The sequence below is a fragment of the Pyxicephalus adspersus genome, chromosome 8, assembly GCF_032062135.1.
Source record: "Pyxicephalus adspersus chromosome 8, UCB_Pads_2.0, whole genome shotgun sequence".
NCBI lineage: Eukaryota > Metazoa > Chordata > Amphibia > Anura > Pyxicephalidae > Pyxicephalus > Pyxicephalus adspersus.
This window is the reverse complement of record NC_092865.1, coordinates 4746971-4761368: the sequence shown is the minus strand read 5'-3', so window position 1 is coordinate 4761368 and position 14398 is coordinate 4746971. Positions and strand designations below refer to the sequence as shown.

Genomic DNA, 14398 nt, shown 5'->3' with positions numbered 1-14398 from the left:
AGACTGTACCCTACGCTCTAATACCGGTTTGGGATGGATTGACCCTTTAAGTATCCAAAATCAGCCTATCCTCAACCATGACAGCTGCGCTCCTATGGATTACTGATGTATCCGGGAAGGGTTAACGCGCCCTCCTTGCACCCCTTGCACATTGTGAGTAACGGAGGCTTAACACCACTTATGGTTTGTTATCTGGGCCAGCTGGATATGTTTGCCCCCAGTGGGGAAAAAAAAAAATGAGGCTGCCAGCTTGCCCTTGCAATTTGCCAGGACCCCCCCGCCCCCCCAGGGGACATTACTGCTGCCTTTTGAAGCAGCAGAAGCATCTTGGTGGGGCGGCTCTATTAGCAGTAATGCGGTAGTGATGTAGAAGCAGTGAGAGATGTGGCCTGCAGAGAAACCGGTACAGCCTCTGATGCTGATGCTGATGCTGGTGACTGAGGTTCCTCTGCTGCTGCTCTCACTGGACCAAAACTGCTAAGGATTTTCTACTGTGGGGGGAATGCCCGGCTTCTCCTGCTCTTGGCTTTAATCAACCTACTTCTATCAGGGTGGACACAAGCTTGGATCCTTAAAAATCTTCACTGAAAAAAAGGGAGCAATAAAAAAAAAAAAAAAAAAGATTCAACTGATGCAACAAGAGGACTGGACCCTGATCACAGCATTGCATCCTCTAGAAGGTAAGGCAATGCATCCTGATTGCAGTCATGATGGAGAGAAGGGATGAAGCTGGTGGAGGTGGTGATACGGATGGGGGGAAGGATTGCATTCCTGCAAAATCCTAAGCCCTTTTAATGGACAGGAGTGCAGGGTATTTTTTTTTTCATTTTAGATCCCTCACAGCATTTTGGATGCAAAGGGACCCTTATGATGGGAGACTTTGCAGAAGGTCTTAAATCAATCACAAATATCCAAACTGAGTCTATCCACAGGGAGCAGACCCATTAATCCTTCTGAATGTCACATTGTATCCTGCCATTGGAATGTCACAGTAAAAACTTTTATTTATTTAAATCCCCAAATGCTGTACCCCCTCCTCCCCACCATCCTCCCCTCTGCACTGTCCACTTTCAATCAAATTGAACCCCCTCCTCTTCTTTACTCTCCCAACGCAAGCTTGAATATCATCCTTCTAATGCATCTGTCTACATATGTGACTGGAATAAGGGATGGAGCTAATTTGGGTTCAGATAGTGTACTCTGTTCTTGATGCATTTCATGCTTTCATATGGATGAATTAAATATTTTCTTTGCTACAATGCATTGGTGACTTGAGTAGATTTATATATTTGGAAGAGCAAAGGGAGTCTCCCCGGTGGTGAAAAAAAAAAATCTCTTGTATCAGTAGGATTTCAAGGCTGTGGGTTTTAAAGGCTAACTTGCTCTATGACCGTTATTAAAAGAAGGAATTTTTAGGGGTGGAGGTTCTTTGGTTTAGCTACAGGTATTGGGTGATATAGGTAGAAGAGGGACGCCGTAGCTTAGCCCTTTCCACGCTGCAGAACCGTGCTTGAAAATCCTCAAACCCCTTTCCACTGACAGCACGTAATTAAGTAGCCTGTCCTCCGAATAGGTTTGCATGGAGGAGATGGATTTGTGCATGGCTATCGCAGCCTAGATCCTTCATCTAATTGCTGTCTTCTTGGCCACGGTGATGTATGTACCCCAGGTAATATTGTATTAGAAAATGTATGAAAGCCAGAAAAGCCGAAGTATCTTCTCAGCCCTGTCTTAGCCAGATTGGAAGTGCAAAGCTCCGATCGGCAAGCACATGTCAGAAAAAAAATGGTTGTGATTTAAAAATTTTTATCTATTTTTCCCCAGTCACTAAAGAACAAACCAGAAAAGGAATCATCTGTTTTGTTTTTGGCTTCTTATTTCATATGCTCGCTTTTAGAGTCTTGAGATTGGCTGGTGTTCACCTTCTCGTCAACGCCAGCATTTTGTAAGCGTTCGATTGCCTTAAATTTCTTGTACGCTGCTACGAAATATTTGTTTTAATCTTACGCTCATCTTCTTGCAGCTGCTGGGCAGCCACAAGCCCCGGCGTGGCAGCGACGATGAGCTAAGGCTTGTTTGGGATGGAGCCATAGAGGCACTACAAGCCTCAGCTGATCATTGGTGGCACGCCGGGGCTTTTAGTGCCTCGGTGGCTGCAGGAACCGAACCTGACATGGAAAGCGGGTTATTTATTTATTTGTTTTTGGTTTCAGTGGTCGTAACTTTATCTCTCGTCTAAATTGTTTTATAACCGGGGATGATCTGTCTGGCATGGTATTAAAACAGCCATATTAAAACTGGTCCTCGGAGCCACAGCCAAGACCAAGAACCAATACAGCAGTAGAGAAACAGCTAAACGATATAAGGCTGGGGAGCAATATCCATTTCTTTCATTCTCTTCCACTAGATCACTGATTATTTTATTTTAGTGTTGCATTTGGGCACAGCAGGAGAGATGGAGAAATACAGGCAGAGTAATTCTTCTGATAAGTATGCAGAAAGATGAAATTTATATTTTAGATGCTGCAACAGGTTGGGTATTCTGCAAAGAGGGAAGGGTTTGGCCAAAGTTTTAATACACCTCGTTCAGCTCATTCTTGCCAGTGAGAATATAAAATCGGTTCTCTGGGACTTAGGGGCCCATTTATATTAAATTTAGGTCAGGCCAGTGTGAGATTTGGAGAATGCATCTCCCATTTCGTCTTGGTGCCATTCAGACTGGAAGTAAAGGATGGGTTTGATGTTTGAGTCATTGAATCATGAGAAAAGTTCCATCAACACAATCAATAAGTGTCTGTATCTGGTCAATAGTTGAGTTGGGGGCTTATAAATTGCACTTGAATGGAGGCCCTTTGGTGGCTCTGTTTTCTGTTTCTATTTGGGCTGGAAGTAATTGTTTGCTGCGTGGTGCCAGGTGCATATAATGAACCATGAGGAAGCATTTGATGTCACAAAGTCTGTCTATGAATGAAAAGTGAATATATTTGTATTTAGGTCATAGTTGACTAAGGGTGGGCAAGAATTTCTATTGCATGGAGGCCCTTTGGTGGCTTTATCTATGTTTCTGTTCAGACTGGAAGTATTTGTTTGCTGTTCGGTACCAGTTGTATATTATAAACCATGAGAAAGCATTCGATGTCACAAAGTCTGCCTTTAAATGAAAAGTGAATATATTTATATTTGGGTAATAGTTAACTAATATGGGGGCAATAATCGCTCTTCTATGGAGGCCCTTTTGTGGCTCTGTCCTATTTGGTCTGGGATTGTTTGCTGCCAGGTGTATATTATAAACTATATTTGGGTAATAGTTGACTAATATAGGGGCAAACATTGCTCTTCTATGGAGGCCCTTTGGTGGCTATGTTTCTGTTTCTATGTGGTCTGGGATTAATTGTTTGGTGCCAGGTGCATATAATGAACCATGAGGAAGCATTTGATGTCACAAAGTCTATCTATGAATTAAAGTGAATATATTTGTATTTGGGTTGTAGTTGACTAAGGGTGGGCAAAAATTGCTCTTGCATGGGCGATCTTTGGTGGCTATGTCCTTGTTTCTATTGGGACTGGAACTTATTGTTTGCTGCTTGGTGCCAGTTGTATAATATGAACCCTTATGAAGTTTTGATGTCACAAAGTCTTCTACTCTTTGAATGAAAGGGGAATATCTTTGTATGTGGGTAGTTAGTTTACTAACGGTGAGCAAAAATTGTTCTTGCATTGGCCATTTGGTGAGGTGTCCTTTTTTCTATCTATGAAGCTCATATGTATCAGATCTCAATCTCATCCTAGAATTGTTTTTCTCTCAGCCACTTCTATTTCACCTAAATAGACAATTTGAGGAGCTGGGCCCTTGGGGATCTTTCTGTCCAATCTCTAAGACATTTTAAGATGTCATGAATGTGGACTGAGGTTCCTAATCGGCGTACATGCGTCTTGCAGGTGCAGCCTGCAATCACCGTGTGAAATAAGCTCTTCTTATGCCCGGCTCTCCCATAATATCTTGTCACGGATATTTCTCGCTGGAGATGGTTCACAGGGAGCCGTGGAACAAGGCAGACTGCAAAATGTAAATTTTATTGAGCTGTAGGGGTTTTTTCTAAAGGCAAAAATTCACACAAGCACACGAGGAGCGGTGAATAATTCAACAAAGTGGCGGAGGGAAAGAAAGTGACTGATTTTGATTCCTCCTTGCAAACGGGATCTGACAAAAATCAAAATACTTTGTTCAGGTGGGAGCTGGCAAGTTTTGCCTTCGGTGATAATTGATTCCACAGCACTGAGGCTGAGTTTTAGAAATGCACCTTCCAGCTGAGGTCTCTAACTAAGTAATATAACCCAGCATTCACTCACCTTTCCTTGCCTCTAAGCTGCTCTCTACACCCGTGAACATGTGACTCATTCCTCTCCATGACTGCCATGGGAGAACCTGGGTGATCTAGCAAACCTGAAGTTGGTATTTTCAGTCCTAGACCAGATCCATTGCAGGTTTGCTGGATCACCCAAGTTCTCCCATGATAGTCTATCTACTCCAATCTTGGAGAGCTTTAATAAATCAGGCCTAATGCGTACAATGTATGGATACTAAAAGCCTGCAAAGCCAAATTTTTTTTTAAAAAGGAGAAAAACTTGCAAGCCTGTATACATGTGGCACTCAAAAGTTGGTTCTTGTAGTTCACATAAAGATATAGACAGACACCATTTATGAAAAGCCTGGCAATAATGTGCATGATGTTACACATTCTGTAATGCAACTGTTGTACAAAGAACCCCTTGTAACCATCTACAGCAAGAAGCAATTGTAAGTGGAGGAGCCCATCTATTACATGTCAAATGGTGACAAAATAGCAGAATTTGCTCCTCAGGGGTGGGGCTGATAATGTCATGACCACTCACATGGCTGCACTCTCAACCTTATTTCTTATAGTATATAAGCTCAATATTAGGCACCTCTTTAAAAATACATTAAATCTGACACTCAACAAACATTTCCTAATGAATCATTTTCAAGGTCCAAGTGTTTTATTTTCCCTAATTGATCCTTCACCAGTGAAAAAAGGATTGACTGATTTCTAAACAGACTCATAAAAGTTGTTCGTATAGTGTTTTTATGATGGACTTTTTCCTACATGTCCAGCAAATTATGTGTTGTATTAAGAAATGAAAGAAAGAGATGGGGTTTGAGGCCATGGTTTTAGAAAATTATATTTACAAAAATATTATCATCAATCTTTCCTATCCATCTTACGACCTATTGTTGATCCAACTCAAGTAAGTGCCACTAGCATATACCCCCTTCATACATGATATACCTGACTATAAGAACCTTGTCCCTATATATTGTATACCTCCCCCATTCTCATTTTTAGGTATCGCAATAATCTATATTGTTTTTATCTGTATACCTCATCCAATGACACACTTTACCTAGCAACATCTTACAAGTAAATGAAATCCTATTCTTAGTCTTTGACCAAAGGGTAAAAGTTACATTAATATAGCCGTATGTTATATGCCTCAGGCACAAACTATTTGTACAATAAAAATAGGATCCCCAACACTCATGGCACACATAGTTTGAGATTAACACCAATAAATATCTCTATATCTATATATGTAATCAATATATATATATATATATATATATATACATAGAAACTATTGCATATATCTTTTTATTTTTTATGTGAATCTATTTAAGAATGTATCTCTATTACCTGATAGAATGGTTAAACATGCATTTCATATATCTAGATATGATGTGAAGTATCCAATCCTATATCAATAATATTTAACTCACCAATGTATATCTACTATCTCCATATTGTATTCATCATACAGACCGAGAAAGTCATTACCACATACCCCTGAGGAAGCCTATAGTGGCGAAACGCGTCAGTTAAAAACACTTAACGGTGCATCTAAAAAATCACAATGGACTTAATGTATACTGTGTCAAACCCCAACCCATGATGTAATGGCCTGGGGTATCTTCATGTGATGTTTGTTTAATTATGTAGGAATCTAAGCACAAATACATAATTACTGTTTTCCAAAACCACGGCCACAAACCCCGTCTCTTTCATTTCTTATTCGCTATTAACATTTCCAGTGGTTGGCCATACCTATATATCAAGAAGTGAGAGATAGGAGGGACAACCTGCTTTTCTTATATGTGTTGTATTAATGATATTACTTTTTTAATTTTCTTTCAAAAACTCATTATCATTTATTTTTGAGTGCTGTTCTATAAAAAGAGAGCTGCCATTTTGATTGAGATAGATATTTGATAAATATTTTGCCATGCGAGATAGAGGAACTATATTAGCCATGAGTGATGGAGTGTCCTTCGGTCTATTTTCTAGAAGTACAGTAGATCTCACATTGAATACCCGAGGGGAAAGAATTCCAGGTGCAGGAAAAGTAGAGGGCCTAAATAGCACGCTTGTCAGCTGAGAATCAGGTTAATTGTTTCTATATCCCCTAAAAAAAATTTCACCCCAATATCACATTCTAACGTCAGTTTTTAGGCCCAACCAATGCTAAATATTATTTTGGAGAGAATGAGTTCCTTTCTGGATCCCTATTTGAGCAATCCTCTAATTGGGTGATCTGGTGACCGATGGAGGAACATTCACCATGCAGCAGGAGAGGTAGAGGAAGCATTGGCTATAGAATGGATGAAGCAGAAAAAGGGAGATTCTTGTACTGCAGGTACTCAGGTACAGCTTCCTCTCCGGCAAGGACAACATAGAGGACACATCCCCAAATCTCACCCTAAATCTCCTGAGAAGTCAAAGGCAGCTGTTTCTTAGATGATCTCACACTGTAGATGTGAAGTTGCAAGACTCAAGACGCCTTGAAGTTTAGTATTAATTTCCAGAAGTTGAAAAAGTTACTTTTCTGGTTACTGCTTAGAAACAATGACCAGTTCTAAAGTTAAATGATGGGTAGTCCGTTTCTCTTAAGTTTGCATTTCTTTAGAAACTTTACAGGGTCTCTCTAAAACTCTTTTCCTGGCCTTGTGTGCTGGTACATTGGTTTGCCTGTCGTCTGACCTTTGCTTTGAAGTTTGCTACTATTATACCGGGGTAATGAACGGTGGGTGGACTTTTTATGAAGGTCAGATAAAAATGTTTTTAAGAGAAATGTCAAACTGGTATTTTTTGACTATTTTAGTGTTGTTTGTCCAACTTTTCATAGAAATCTTATTATCAATGTGCTGAAAAAACATTGTTTCTGTATATATAAATATATATGTGAAAATGTTTGCATTGTCTTCTAATGCTGAACAATGGTTATTAGATTAATAGGTTGTAGCTTGTTTGTCTCATTGCTTTTGATAAAACTAATAAAAATATCTAATACTATAAAACATCCATAAACCACAAATGGGAAACATGTTTCTGTAAAATAATTCACTTTAAGCTATTATTGAATGAATATGAAGGGTGGTGTAAAAAGCATCAAACACCAGATCTAAATAATTACATTTAGTTACATCCAACACGTTTCAGGTTCTCAAAGGGTTCCTCTTCATCTGGGCTTAAAGTGGTACTGTCCTTTAAAATTAAAAAACACCACTTACCTTTACTTCTGCAGAGCCCCCAGTCCCGTGCCGTCCTGGAATCCTCCTATGTCCTGGTTGGGGGAAGCACAGGGTGCCAGTATATTCTTCCTTCTTCAGGGTACATCACCCAATATGGCTTTGCGCAGGCATGAGATTGGGTGACGTAGTCTGGTGTAACTGTAAAATAAGTGCCTGCATATGCACTTTTTTTCAGTGCGTGGATAAGCCCCCTCTGCTCAGGCGCAGGATTGGGCATGTGCAGAAGGAGCACCCCGAAGCCTCCTGAGATAAGTGATCTATGTATCCCAGGAAGCTCTGCGCTTCCATTTAGTTTTTACTGCTGTGATGGTAAAAACAGAATGAGAGGGCTTCCCCTTTAAAAAAAAAAAAAACATCTAGGGGGGAAAAAACAAGCAGCAAGTACAAATTTTGGTAATAGGCCTAATTTAAAATGCATCTGGAGTAGAGACGTGAATGTTGGACTTCTAATCCTTGTAGAATGTTTGAGTGAATAAATATTGTAAAGGACCTGTGCCTTTGAACCCTTCATCCAATTGCTTGTGCCTAAAAGTGACTCTCAATAAAATCAGTTAATGGACTTTGTTCTTTCTTCACCGCACACCAGTCAACATGCAACACCTTTTGTGAAAAATCAAATCATTCATTCAATTTGCCCGAGTTATCGGTAATAGCGGTTCAATGTTCCCATCTCCCCTCCAGATTGGTTGAAGTTCTTCTTGGTAAGCCGGACATAATCCTGAGCCTGGCAATGCTAATTGAATGCACACAGTGCTCATTTTTTAACTTACAACGTGTAAACAGATTTTTGCATTCAAATTGTCATTTTGCAGTTTCACGTGAAATGCCCCCGTATACGGCGCTTGCTGGTAAATAAATATAATCGGTTTAAAATCTTGCTTACTGTAGGCATGAAATATTCAGTTTCTGCGGAAACATCAAAATCTTGGTGGAATACATGGGGGTTAATGTGCAAAGTGGAACTATTCTTTTTTTTCACTTTTTAAAAGCGATGATAGCTTAAAATTTTGACTTTTAACAATTAATTGCGTAATTTAGTAAAGGAAACTTTATTGTTGGTAAATGTTTTGTTTATCATTCACTCCTGTTAGTTTGAAAAATTAAAAAAAAATGGTTTATATGAATATTTTCAAAAATGGTGTCACAATTCTGGGGTGATCTTCTTCTCTGTGCTATATAACTGCAGAGCACAGAGAAACACAGACACTTCATTTGACAAAATTGGAAATGCTATTTTTTGGTGGTCAGAAAACAGCCATTGGAAAAAACCCATTGGACCTGATTTATTAAAGGTTTTCAAGATTGGAGAAGATAGACTATCATTGGAGAACCTGGGTCATCCAGCAAACCTGGAAATATTTGCTCTTATTTAGAAAATGCTTTAAATCTCAACCAAATCCAGTCCAGGGATCACCCAGGTTCACTCATGATAGTCTATCTTCTCCAGTCTTTCAGATCTTTTCTGATTTTTAAATCAGATCTATTAAATTCTTCCTATTATGCCTACTGTGGCAGGAACAGTTTAAGGTTTACATACAATGGTATTTATAGATAAGTAAAACACTTCTCAAAATCTGGACAACCTGACACGATCCTAGTACTCAGTGAAGAAGTTCTGTAGGGTTCAATTTATAGATCACATGAAAATGTTTCAGGATACAATAAAGTACCATATTAGAATGATCTCAGGACCAGGACTAAGGACTTGGGGTGCCTTGAATGTTTTGTGGTCACATAATCTAATTATCTGTGCCCTTTCTTTTTATTTATCTTATTTATTAATGCTGTAAAGCCGCATATACACGTGCAATATTAGTCGTTGGAAAGGATCTTTCACGATCCTTTCCAACAACTATCACTACACAATGCATGAACGAGCGGTGTACATACATGACTGTTCTGCTCTATGCTCCTCACTGCGCGCTCTCCCCCTTCCCTTGCATTAGGATCGTTAGTCGTCCATCGTCCGTAGATCCGCCAGGACAGTCATTTGGATGATGGACTACTGGTGCTGTACACACGCCAGATTCTGGCTCGATATTGGCCCTGAGCCCATTATTGGGCGAGAACCATTGGACTTGTGTATATAGCTTAGCCCAATGTTTCTCACCAGGGTTCCTCTAGAGGTTGCTGGCGATTCCTGGAGCAGTTTGCACCTCACAGGTCAGACTAACTGACGCCAATGATCTTTTTGGCTATCTGTAAGGGTGACATTCTTCCCAACGGCCAGCAATGTAAAAGAAAATTCTTCCCCCTGACCACCATGCTAATGTACTGTGATCTGTGGATATAATAATTCTAGCCGGGGTTCCATGAAGACCTGAAAGTTATTTCAAGGGTTCCCCCATGTTATAATGGTTGATAAACACTGCTATAGCCTGATTACTCTATGTTATCCTATTCACTAATTTGTTCTTCGATTCTGCCATGGTAGTGGGTTAGGATAGCTGAACGTAACCTTATTCAATGGGATATGGAAATTTATGTTGTGTTGCTTTTATCTTTTATTTTTTTTTTCCATCTCTTTTGTATGTTTTTCTGGATTTTTTATGTAATTGGATTCAGGTATTTTTTAAATGTGCACTGTTTTGATTTAAGTTATAGTTGTATGTTTCCTCTATTGACCTTACAAAATTTTACAAAATTGAACATTACATTAATAAGAAAAACACAGATACAGAAAATGAATAAATCCTCGTCCTGTCTTCAAAATGCTTTCACTGCCTTCAGCCTAATGTAAATGAAACTTGATAAAACAACAATTGTCCTTTAGAAATCTCTTTATTACTTTCTTTCTGGATGAGACACTGGGGCTGATTTACTAAAGGAATTTGGGCTGTTCATTCACCATGGTGAATTATCATTTTACAAGGGATTTCACATTTAGTTTCGTAAATATAAAGAAAGTTCACTTTGCAAAGACTAACTAATCGTGTGCAAGAAAAGCTAAAAAGTTTTTCCTTGCACATGATTGGACAGTTGTCCAAGTCAGCAAACCTACTAAGTGGAATATGTCCTGCAAGGGGAAAATTCACTTTGCTATGTGAACATCCTCAATTCCTTTAATAAGTCAACCCCAATGTGCATATAGGGAGAAGGCTGGATAATCATTGTCCAACAAGATTATTTGTAAATGATATCAGCTTTTGCAATTGAAAAACTCGATTGGCTGTTGATACCGGTGGAAACTGTAAGTGGAAGTGATCTGGGTGCTCATTGGTGGGGGCAATCAAAAGGCACTATTGCGGAAATTGTTTAACACAAGAAGCATACATTCTGCCAAAAAAATATTTCCATGGAAATAGTCCACTCATCCCTATTACCAACCCTGATTTTTCTGTTTATAGTAGGGGTATTAGAAGTGGTATTATGGGGTGCTTTGGTTTGGGGTCATTCCAAGACTCCTAGCTACCCTCTACCACCCTCCATAATGCCCCATTAAAAAAATTCAACCTTTTTTATTAGGACAACTTTTTAAGTGTTGGATAAAGTGTGGAGAATCTGTGTGGTTAGAATGTGAGTGCTATTTTCTGGAAGATATATCCACCAATTAAAGCTGGAGACCCATCAAGAAGTACAGAATACAGGACAGACACAAACAGCAGCAAAAACCTGATTGGGGGTTCTAATCCTTCCCCAGCTTCGCATTAAAAATGCTCAATTCCTCCAAATCTCCATCGTTTATCAGAACTCCCCATATGGAAAACGTATCTTGCAATTTAGGATGTTCCGATAAAGTGATGGCCAATATCAGCTAACATCCTATTTGGATGCACTGAGCAAGACTTCCATTTGCACAAACACCTATAATATGATTGTTCATTTTGTCAGGGAATTGAACACAAGCCTGGATGTACAATGTCCCCCTCCTCCATTGTATTTATCCAGCAAGATAAGACACCAGGGAGTATAATGGGATTGAAAAAGCTACTGGGAATCCCCATGTATCACCAAGCAACAAAGCAAAGGAATGCGAACCTAACACAACAGGACCAAAGAGAATGACAGCACACAATATGCATTCACACCTTGGATTCAATGAAATGTTAATTGAACATGGCACAGGAGTTGTGTCTTTGTCTTTTGCCTAATTCACCTTATGTCATGGAAAGCGTGTTGTTCCAGCTGATCTTGGTTATTTGGTAACAACATGCACCTGAGTGGAAAATTATATCATGGTAAAGCATTTAAAGGGAACCTCGCACAATCAAAAGGCTATAGGATCTGTTTCACTTGCCAAAAATCTGTAATGTATTCACATTCTCTTGTTTTACCTATTTAAAGATTAAAGTAGATCCAAACCCTAAATGACTAAATTGGCTACAGGCCCATGAATCATTAATGGTGCCAAAATACTGATTAAAGTCGGACTCCAGTTTTCTGCCACTCCTTGCACCCTTTCCCCACCCTTACATTGCCACATTTTTATAACTATACTTTTGGATACATTGTTTCTTTTATTCTTTATGACTTAACGACATCATCCTTTAAATCTCTGGTCTTAGTGATACCTGGGGTTGGTGAAGAACAGGTGTCACACATTACATTTGGAATATGCACACTGTGTTTTGCATATATGTGGGCATAGGTATGGGCATGTGGGAGTGTATGAGGCCATCACGGCTGTAGCTGTTACAACATGGGTGAAAGGTGGGCATTCCAAATACAGAAGTGCCATGGGTAATGCCCACTCATGATCGTCATTAATAAAAGAATGAGATCCACATAAAGCTGGGCTGGAGGCGGTGCAGCTGGAGAGGAGAGGGCTTGATGATGCTTCATGGCTGGAAATAAAGTGGGATCATTAGAGTTACCAGGGCTTCTTATGCAAATTGACAAAGAAAAAATACAACCAATTTCAGCACATAAGTTTATCCATTCGTTTTTTTCCACTTGCGTCACATCTCTGGTGATCTCATGCATTTATTTTGCAGCCACGTCTTGCCTACAAGCACTCAACCAATGGCTGTAGATCATTTCTGAAAATGGGTCTCCTGATGGAACATGAGTGAACCATGCCTGCATATTATCTATTAAAATGGCCACTTGTGTTCTCCATTAGAAGCCCCTATGGCAGGGTGACAATGCAGGAGTACAGTTGGGTGGCAGCGATATACGTTGTCACCCTATAACAGGAAATGCCTAAACTTTCATAGCACAGATTATCTCAATGAAAGCCACAGAACTAAAAACCAACTTTATAAATTATATTAATGCAGAATAATCACTTCTTATATGATAACTTCCCCAACCTACCCAATAAGGCTCCATTATTTCACACCGGTGTTTTTGTGATATTTGCATACAGTCGTCGTCGTCTCTCGAGATGGCGTCATTTTCAACGATCGGAAAGGGCTATTAAAGCAGCAGCTGCTGCAGTGGCTGTCTGTTATAACTTGAATCTGTATGATGGCTTCTAAAAATCTTTACAATCTCTAAGAAGAGGTAACAATTTCAGCAGAACCCCAGTGAATGACACGGGTCGTACTTTATTGGCACGTAACAGGATTACATTAAACTATTAGAGGCAATGCTCCCAGTTACTTTATGTATTTGAAAGCTTTTTATCCATTCCATGAAAGGTCTGATAGCATAGGGAGGGATGGAAAGCTGTGATTGAATGGGTCCATATTTTTTTTATAGTAGTTTTATGTAGTTTTGTACCAGTTGCTGCATCCAGAAATGAGTTGGGAAGGGACATCAACAACTAAAGGAAACGTAAGTTAACTGTAATTTTCATACAGTATATAGGCCATGTGCTCATCATTTTAAATGCCACGCTAACAAACCAATCCAGTATACCCCAACCTTTCTGCATTACACACACCACAATGCATGGCCAAGTACATAATAAAGGGGTCATTGTCTTCTGTGCTAACTTGTGAGTACGTATAATCATTAAAAATCTGGGTCACTGCAGCCCTTAGGTTGGATGTTTATCTTAGGTAGAGAGGTTCCCATTAATGTTGCTTGAATTAGCCTTGGTTCTATTATAGGGTCACATTCAGATATTTTGGATTCTAAATGCCCCAAATCTAAATACTAATGATGGCAATAGGGAAAAAAAATTCTAGTGGTGAAAGGTCCTGGTCCGGCACCAGTGCTTGCCAGATGTCCTTCACCCAATCTAACGCTGCACTCTTCACCTATAGCAAGCCCCCGCTCAGCCTCCGCAGGGTAGTTGGGTTGTCCCAGCACATGGTTGCCCCCAGAACTTCTGTGCGTCTGGGGGAAGACTGAAGGAGGACCATGGGCCCACACATATTGCAGTACCTGGATTCCAACAGAGGCAAATCCAGAAAACAGCCAGAGGCCATACAAAGGTGATCCGTCCACCAGATGAGGTATCAAAGGGTAAAGACAGGCAAAGGTCAGTCTAGGCAGCATATAATCCAAAGGTCCGGAACAGGCAAAGTCAGCAGCAGTATATCTGATGAAACCACACACCAGCCCAGCTTAAAACTACAACAGACCCTGGGCATTGTGAGCAGAAAGGCTATAAAGTCCCAGCAGCCAATGGCAGTGCTAGATTGAGCTGGGCAGAGTATAAGTATCAGAGTTTGTGCTGGGGATGCAGAGAATGTATATCTCAAGCTGCACAGCTAAAGGGTAGCAGAGGATGCTGCTATATTCTTTGTTCTCCTTGGGTATTTGGGTATTGGGCAGATCCCTTTGCTAGTTACCCTTCCAGGTTACCCTTCCAGGTTTTTTGTGGCCCCTTTGTGTTGTCTGAGGCCTCTAAAGCTTTGTTTTAATTTTGCATAGTGAATAGACTGATTTTAGTGTCTGTCG

The 14398-nt window shown here is 39.9% G+C and overlaps 1 protein-coding gene across 7 annotated transcripts in view; it reads left to right on the top strand.

Moving 5' to 3' along the window:
• Positions 1 to 381: 381 nt before the first annotated feature.
• Positions 382 to 14398, top strand: part of DAB1 (DAB adaptor protein 1) — a 472196-nt gene continuing 458179 nt past the window's right edge. For 3 of the 7 annotated variants that reach the window (XM_072419351.1, XM_072419349.1, XM_072419350.1), the window contains exon 1: positions 385 to 680. The gene's annotated coding sequence lies outside the window, so the exon portion shown is untranslated. Of the gene's footprint in view, positions 681 to 14398 lie in introns of all 7 variants that reach the window. The other 4 variants (XM_072419353.1, XM_072419352.1, XM_072419348.1 and 1 more) reach the window with 3 other exon arrangements.